The following is an 8,351-nucleotide window of genomic DNA, read 5'->3' as shown; positions in this document are numbered from 1 at the left end:
GGAGAGGCCGCAGCAGTGAGAGGCCCGCGTACCGAAAAATAAACAAACAAACAAGTAAATAAATAAATAAAATTAGAAGTAGGAGCCCAAAGGCAGAAAACACCATCTTTGCCCAAGAGAATTTAAAGGAGGAGCAAAGATCTTAGGGCATTTGGAAAGAAGCTTCTCTACTAGGGGTTCAGGGACCTCCTTGGTGCTGGAATGAATTCCTCTAGTTCAGTTTCTTCCAGACCTTGGTATGTGGATTCCAGGCCTGGCAGAACTTGTCACCCCTGTTTATAGAAGTGGTGAGGCCCAGGGACATCAAATTGTCACTCAAGGTCATCCAACGTGGGCTGCAACAGGAGGCTGGGATCAAAGGGGCCTCCGTGTTTCCAGGCCCATCACTGAAGCCTCGCTCCCCACAAGGAAGAATGCCGGTTGGCGGGCCCAGCAGATGCAAAGCAGGCCAGATGTCCCTGGAATTCCTGACATTCCAGGAGGGCAGCCCTCCTTGCGGCCCCAACTCCAGGCCTCAGATTTGTGGGCTCAGAAACTTCACCCTGGCAACTTCGGCATACTTCTCTGGAGGAAAAAAAAAAAATTGCTCTGAGTGTGCTAGGGCACTGTGCACTAAGATCTAAAAATCCTGCAAGGCGGGCTGCTCAGGTCCAGGGTTTGACAGAACTTAAGTGATGGCTCATTGATAGGCTTCAATCAATTCAACAAGATCTAGGGAGAGTTTACCACGTGGCCCCAGCTGCCAGCTCAGATTTCCCCAGATGCTGGGCCGAGTGGAGAGGGCCCCGGAGTTTCTGGCTTATGACACTTGGATGAGACCTGAAATCTGCCCCCCGGAAATTTCCTTGTCCTACCAAACAGCACAGTCAGCCTGCAGTCCATCCTGGACTAGGGCAGCTCTGCCCCTAGTCATTTTCAGGGTGACGCCACGTGACCTAAGCGTGAAGGTCCTCAACAATGCAAGCATCTGGGAGTGCGGTGCCAAGGAGGTGGGAGCAGTGGATGTTCCCGCCTGAACAGAAGCAGACCCACTCTGCTCTTGCATACGCTGCACTGGGCAGATGGCCATTCTTCCGGAACAATCTCTGCAGCCCATGCAGACTTCTATCCCATCCCCCTCCTTAGGCTGTGGTGCTCCAGTGAACAGAGCACTGCCTCCAGAGGGGAAGGATGCCATTCCTTCCTTGCTAGCAGTGACCTTGGGCCAGAGGCTTAACCCTACGAGTCTCTGTTTAATCATCTAAAAAAACAAACAAGGGCTTCCCTGGTGGCACAGCGGTTAAGAATCCGCCTGCCAATGCAGGGGACACGGGTTTGAGCCCTGGTCCAGGAAGATCCCACATGCCACGGAGCAACTAAGCCCGTGCGCCACAACTACTGAGCCCGTGCTCCGCAACAAGAGAGGCCACCACAATGAGAAGTCCATGCACCCTGCTCGCCACAGCTAGAGAAAGCCCAGGTGCAGCAACAAAGACCCAACACAGCCAAAAATATAAGGAAATAAAATGAATAAATTTATAAAAAAGAAAAATACAATAACAGTTAACACATATAGAATGCTGTGTTGAGCACTTCACGTGGATTCACGCATTTAATCCTCACAGCACGTCTATGAGGCAGGAACTTTTATTAGTGCTCACAGCCTTAAGCAAGCTTAGATGATGTGCCCAAGATGATCCAGCTCCTAAAATGCAGGACCTGGCAGTGCAACTCCAAAGCTGTGCTCTAACGGGCCTCACTCTAACAGCTAGCAAACTGCAACCTTGCAGGGCTACGGAGAGTAAATGAAATAAAGTACGTAAAGAGCCTGCACACAGTGGATGCGCAATGAACGGAAAGGACATCGAGCATCTTTTAATGCCATTTGTAAACACCAGGAGGGCAGGGGCTTTACTGCCTTGTTCGCCTTCACCCCCATCACCGGCTCAATTCCTGGATCTTGTAGGTGTTCAGTAGGTACATACGTGGCGAGCGGGTGTGCAATGAGGCCAGGTGGACAGGAGCAGCCGTCTTCCCAGGCAGAGCCCCACGACCTGAGTTCGAATGCTGGCTTTGACACTTCCTAGTGGTGCGACCGCGGAAGAAATACTTAACTTCTCTGTGCTTCAGTTTCCCTGTGTGTAAAATGGGGGTGATGCTATAGTATCGACTGCACAGGGTTGCTAGGAGGATGACGTAAATTAATTTACGTAGAACAGGACACACGGAGCAGATGATCTTTTAGGTTTCAAACAGAAATCCAGAGAGAGAGGCATATGCAGATGTTCACAAATATTTGGCAAGCACAGATTGAGTGACCTGTTCATTAAAATAATAGCTGAAGAATTCTGCCCGAAGGGTGGGTGGCAAAGTCAGAGCTTCAAGCAATGTGGATGCCGCGAAGCATGCCGGTCTCTGCTGCCCCCTAGTGGGCATGTCCCTTAACTTTTTTTAAATTAATGAATAAATGAAAATTTCTATATTTATTTTGGTTTCTTTGTTTTTCTTTTCATTTTATATTGGCGTATAGCTGATTAATAATTTTGTGATAGTTTCAGGTGCACAGCCATACATATACATGTATCCATTCTCCCCCAGACTCCCCTTCCATCCAGGCCGCCACATAACACTGAGCTGAGTTCCCTGTGCTATACAGTAGGTCCTCGTTGGTTAGCCGTTTAAAATATAGCAGTGTGTACATGTCAATCCCAAACTCCCTAACTATCCCTTCCTTCCCCCCTTCCCCCCTGGTAACCATTAGTTCATTCTCTAAGTCTGTATGTCTGTTTCTGTTCTGTAAATAAGTTCATTTGTATCGTTTTAGATTCCGCATATAGGAGATATCATGATATTTCCCTTTCTCTGTCTGACTTACTTCACTCAATATGACAGTCTCTAGGTCCATCCATGTTGCTGCAAATGGCATTATTTCATTCTTTTTTATGGCTGAGTAATATTCCATTGTATATATGTACCACATCTTCTTTTTGCATTCCTTTGTCAATGGACATGTCGATGGTGTCCCTTAATTTTTGACTTGATTTTCTTTCACAGGAAGATGCTGATGGTCTCTTCAGGGGGACCCCTGCTCTAGAGGGTTCTGGCCAAATCACTTTCCCCAGCTGTGCCTTGGTTCTCTGGACGGTGAGGTGGAAAGAATGAACATTTCTAATTTCTACTTCGCCTGATAGGGGTTTTATGAAACAGGCAGAGCACTGGCTGGTTCTGTGATCAGAGGCAAACCCCCTCCCCCTCCCGTTTTACCTGTGAACAGGAACCGTCCACATCTCCAAGGCAGAGCAGGTGCGAGGTTCACACAAGGTGGATAATAATGGGAGGCTGGTGGAAGCTCTCAAGTCCAAAACGTGTTTGTTGTAGTCATTACCGTCCACATCTTCCTCCTCTGCTCCCCAGATGAGTTCAGCCAGGCCTGTTCTTCGGGACTTTCCTCCCAGACGTGCACCCTCACGGACCCCCAAGTGAACAGCCCAAGCTTTGGCTACTGTCAAGGCCCCTCCGCTTCAAGCCCTGGCCTCACCCAGCCTGGTCAACAAGGTACCTCGCAGCATCATCACAGGAAAACGTTTTTTTCATCAGCTTTCAGTCAAAGGGTTAATTTTTATGTTCAATAAGGAGCACACACATTACAAAAATTGGAGATGAAAAAAAAAATTGGAGTGGGCAAAGATGCCCTCCTTGAGCAAACTTGAGTCAGGTTCCTCTGAAGCCTCATCTCAACTAGGCCTCAACCTTGGCCTGCTGAGCCCTGTGTAGCAAAGAATCCTCCCAGGTCAGGTTAATCCTCCCCCGCCTTGAAAACTCAGCCTTGGGCCAGTCTGGTAAGAATCCAGTGAGGCCAGGTTAGCAAGCATCCCCCTACCCTTGACAGCTAATCTAATTTTCCATCCACTGACCCTCTCACTCTGCTCTTTGACTAACTGCATTCAGAGTTGAATTCAATCTCTTTCCCCTTTTGCAACACTGGTAAATAAAATCTTCCTTGCCAATTTTAACAAGTGTCTAGTACAAAATTTTTCTTTAACACAGTCCACCAAGAGACTGAGAAGCATGCAAATTAAAATAAATTAACATTTTATACCTCGAACTATGCCTGGCATGTAGGTGATCAATAAATACTTCTGAATGAATAAATACATTAATGAATTAAAAATAATGCCCAATTCTAGTGAGTTTTTGGCAGAATGGATGGGTCTGCTCATATACTGCTGGTGACCGTGCAAACTGATATAATCGTTTCGGAAGTAAAATGACAACGTATAATAAAAACGTGTCCTTTGTTCCAGTAATCTTGAAAACAATACTAAAGCAGTCATCTTAAGGCAGAAGAGAAACTAATTTCAATGAAATTGACAATTTGGGTCACTAAAAAGAACCCAAATATTCAACAATATAGGAAGAGGTCAAGAGAGTGGCGATACAGCACAGAACGAGGGTCCTGACATCTTTGCTTTGTTTCATACCCTGTTTAGACAGATAAAAACAGAGAATAAAAAAAGTTAGGAGATCAGACCAGTTGCAGAAACTTCTTCAAAGCAGCTCTAGTGAAAAGCTCATAAGGATCTAGAGCTCCCAGAATCCAGGAACAAGCAGAATCATCAAGACCCAGGAGGTCAGAAACTCAGGGCAAGTCCAGAAATTTCACCAACAGAAGCTCTGAAACCTTCACTCTAGTTGTCCCACTGTTGATGACTCAGCTACCAAATCATTCAATCTCTGGCCGAGAGGATCTGATTTGCCAACCGGGTGTGTGCCCAGGGTGAGGTCTGCACCTCTGGTCCAAGTGACTGTGACCATCCAAGGTGGGTGGGATAGGGGAGTAGGGTCACTCCTGCGAACAGGGAAGCCTTGGGATGAAGCAGACACTCCTGGAAGGGGATGCGGATGAGACACAGATTAGACTCATGCCCTTGTAAGTAGCAGAGCCACGTCTGACACTGCAGTCTGGCCCAACTTTCTCTGCAGGAAAAGGATGGGACTGTTACACAGCCAGTGAAATGTGAAATGTGAAGACCATACAGCAACAGGGAAACGTCATTATGATACAAGGCTAAGTGGAAAAAGCCAAAAATAAAATTCTGTTTCTGCTATGATGACAACTATGTGATTACAAAGTTCAGAGATAATAACCTGAAAGGAAGCTTGGTCAAATGAACAAGGCTTGAATAGCTGGGAGGCTGTGTAGGTGGGTGAATTTCTTTCTTTCATGGAGATCTTGTAACATCTGTACAATAAGGCTTTCAAGTCTTATTGTGAAAGCACAAACCTGGTAAGTCAGGGAATATTAACTCTTAAAACATGAAGAGGGCTTCCCTGGTGGCACAGTGGTTGAGAGTCTGCCTGCCGATGCAAGGGACACGAGTTCGTGCCCCGGTCCGGGAAGATCCCACATGCCGCGGAGCGGCTGGGCTCGTGAGCCGTGGCCGCTGAGCCTGCGCGTCCAGAGCCTGTGCTCAGCAACGGGAGAGGCCACAGCAGTGAGAGGCCCGCGTACCGCAAAAAAAAACCCAAAAAGAAACCATGAAGAAATACTACTTAAAGACCACTGGTTTAAGACCTTAGATTCGACCCCATACCTGCATAGCCTCACTGTCTCACCCTCATCTTTGTTCTGACTGCTCCTGTCTTTAACATTTACATGTTTTCATCATCAGTTTCTTTTTTTAACATTAACTTGATTTTTTAAATACACAATTAAATATTATTTCTCTTTACTGAGTTTTGTGATGCCCCTTACATCACGTGCCTGTAGCGAGTGCTTCACTGCCCATGCCTAGTCCTGCCCTGGCCAAAAGCAGCATGTGGCATGGCCTTTCCTCCTCCTACAGGGGCGGGAGAAACATGGTTATTAGGTAGAGAGGAACACTCCAGCCTGACCCTCCCAGAGGGCAGCCAGGGCTCCGAGGTCCATTGCTAATCAGAGGGACTCTCCGAAGGCTGGACAGGAAACCTTCTAGGGAGAGTGTTACCCACCCCCACACCCGACCCCACCAAGGTCTAGGACATTTGGTAAAAATCACAGGACGGCACAGTCTACTCATCAAGCAAGGCCACACAGCCTGAGCCCCCTCCCCTTCCTGTTAGGTTATAGAAAAGCTGAGAAAAAGCAATACTCAGGCCATGAATTGCAGCTCCAGGAAAACAAACAATGCTCAGATAAGGAGGGAAGGGAGTCAGGAGAATTCACCAAAGATAGATGGTCTAGGCCAAGGTCTGGGAAAGGCTGTGTCTACAAAGCATGAACAAGAGGGGAAAAAACAAAGACGTGGTATCTATCCAAACATGCTGCAATTAGAAAACAACCACCACAAAAGAATATATGTACAAATACAGAAAAATATTCTATTCTGGGAAAAAATATAACACAAGGTGTAAATCAACTATACTTCAATAAAATTTAAGAAAATGAATAAAAAGAAAACATGAAAAAAAATGAGATTCAAAAACAAAGTTGGCAGTTTCTTGAAGAAAAGCAAACAAACAAACAAAATCCACAAGGTACAGCGTCTCCATTTGGACTTCCTGAATTCACAGAATTTAACAAAAACTTGGTTTCTAATAAAAACAGCTCAATAAAAACAGATTAAAAACAGAATGAGATTTTAAAAAAAACTCATTTCAGGGGCTTCCCTGGTGGCACAGTGGTTGAGAGTCCGCCTGCCGATGCAGGGGACACGGGTTCATGCCCCGGTCCGGGAAGATCCCACATGCCGCGGAGCGGCTGGGCCCGTGAGCCGTGGCCGCTGAGCCTGCGCGTCCGGAGCCTGTGCTCCACAATGGGAGAGGCCACAACTGTGAGAGGCCCGCGTACCGCAAAAAGAAAAATAAATAAAAAGAAAAAGAGGTTTAACATTATAAAGGAAACAAGTACTAAAACCCACAACCTAAAGTATCAAAAACTAGGGGGGGTGGAAGGATGTCTAATTAGTAAGTTCTCATGTTTCATAGTTTACAGTCAAAGATGTCATGTGAATATATTAGATCAAGAGGCATGAAAACAAACATGAAAAAGTAAAAACTCTGGTGGTCCAGTGGTTAAGACTCCACGCTCCCAGTGCAGGGGGCATGGATTCGATCCCTGCTCGGGGAACTAAGATCCCACATGCCGTGCAGCGCGGACAAAAAAATAAAAAAATTTAAAAAGTAAGAATGAATTTATATATGTGCATGTGTATATGTATTATACACCCCCCGCCCCTCCTTTAAACATGACATTTCTCTTGTTCATGAATCTGCAGATTGGGCGTGGCTTTTCTGCTTCCTGCATGGCTGGGCCAGCATTTGAAGGCTCACTTGCTCACCTGTCCGCGCCTGGGCTGGGATGACTCCTAGCTGGGGCTGGTACAGGTGCAGGTGGGGCTCTCTGAGCATCTCTCTCTCTGTGTGGCTCCTATATGTGGCCTCTCCACTAGGGTGGCTTCAGGGTAGCCAATGAAGATGTGGTTTTCACGTCTATTATATTGGCAAGTGTAATGCCCAGTGCTGGCCAGGATTTGAGGTCTACTGTTAGCAAAGCTAAGTTAACAAAACCACATTGGAGGGTCATTTGGCAGTCTACATGGGAAGGTTAAAATTTGCTTCTTCTAGCAATTCCACTGCTAGGAATTTGCCCCTCAGATATAAACACAAGTTTACCAAAATAGTTGGTAATATCTGTTAAAATGTCCAGTGCAGCACTGTACCTACTAGTGAGACCCTGAAAACTCAACGTGCATCAGCAGGGACTGTGCAGGGGAACTGTGGGTCAGACCTCACCACCACCCAGCTCATCCTGCGCCACCTTCAAGCAAGGCCTGAACTACTGAAAGACTCTCCCAACTTGCCCCTCACACCAACCACTGCCCGCTTCCAATCAATTCTCTGGTGTAGCCAGTGCAAATCAGATTACCACTTGAATCCACCCCACAGCTAAAATCCTTCAGTCCTCCAGAATCTCTAGCAGACCCTGTGCACCCCACACAGATGCTACAGTTCCAGCTCTCATCCTCATTACTGGAACGTACAAGGTCTAGGGCTTCCCGGGGGAATGGGGGGGAGGATAGCCAGGGAGACAGGAGTCAGGACAGCAGGCACTAGCTTTATCGCCTGGTAAGGTAGTTCTGTACCTTAACAGCTGGCTTGCAGAGGTGGATTTTCTAAGTGAATGGGCCCCTCTTACATAGGAATCTTCCAAATAAATCTTCACTTTCATAATTCTTATTCATAAAGGTGTACTGTTTCTTTAAGAGATCCCAGAGACTTGTATAAGCTCTCGACCCCCATAAAACCTCCATAACTCACCTGTCCAGCCTGGTCCTGTGCTGTGCCCCAGCCTCTTCATTGGCCTTCCCGCTGTCCCTCCTCTGTTCCGTCTA

Source organism: Pseudorca crassidens, chromosome 1, assembly GCF_039906515.1.
Source record: "Pseudorca crassidens isolate mPseCra1 chromosome 1, mPseCra1.hap1, whole genome shotgun sequence".
Lineage (NCBI taxonomy): Eukaryota > Metazoa > Chordata > Mammalia > Artiodactyla > Delphinidae > Pseudorca > Pseudorca crassidens.
Note: the sequence above shows the minus strand (reverse complement) of the source record.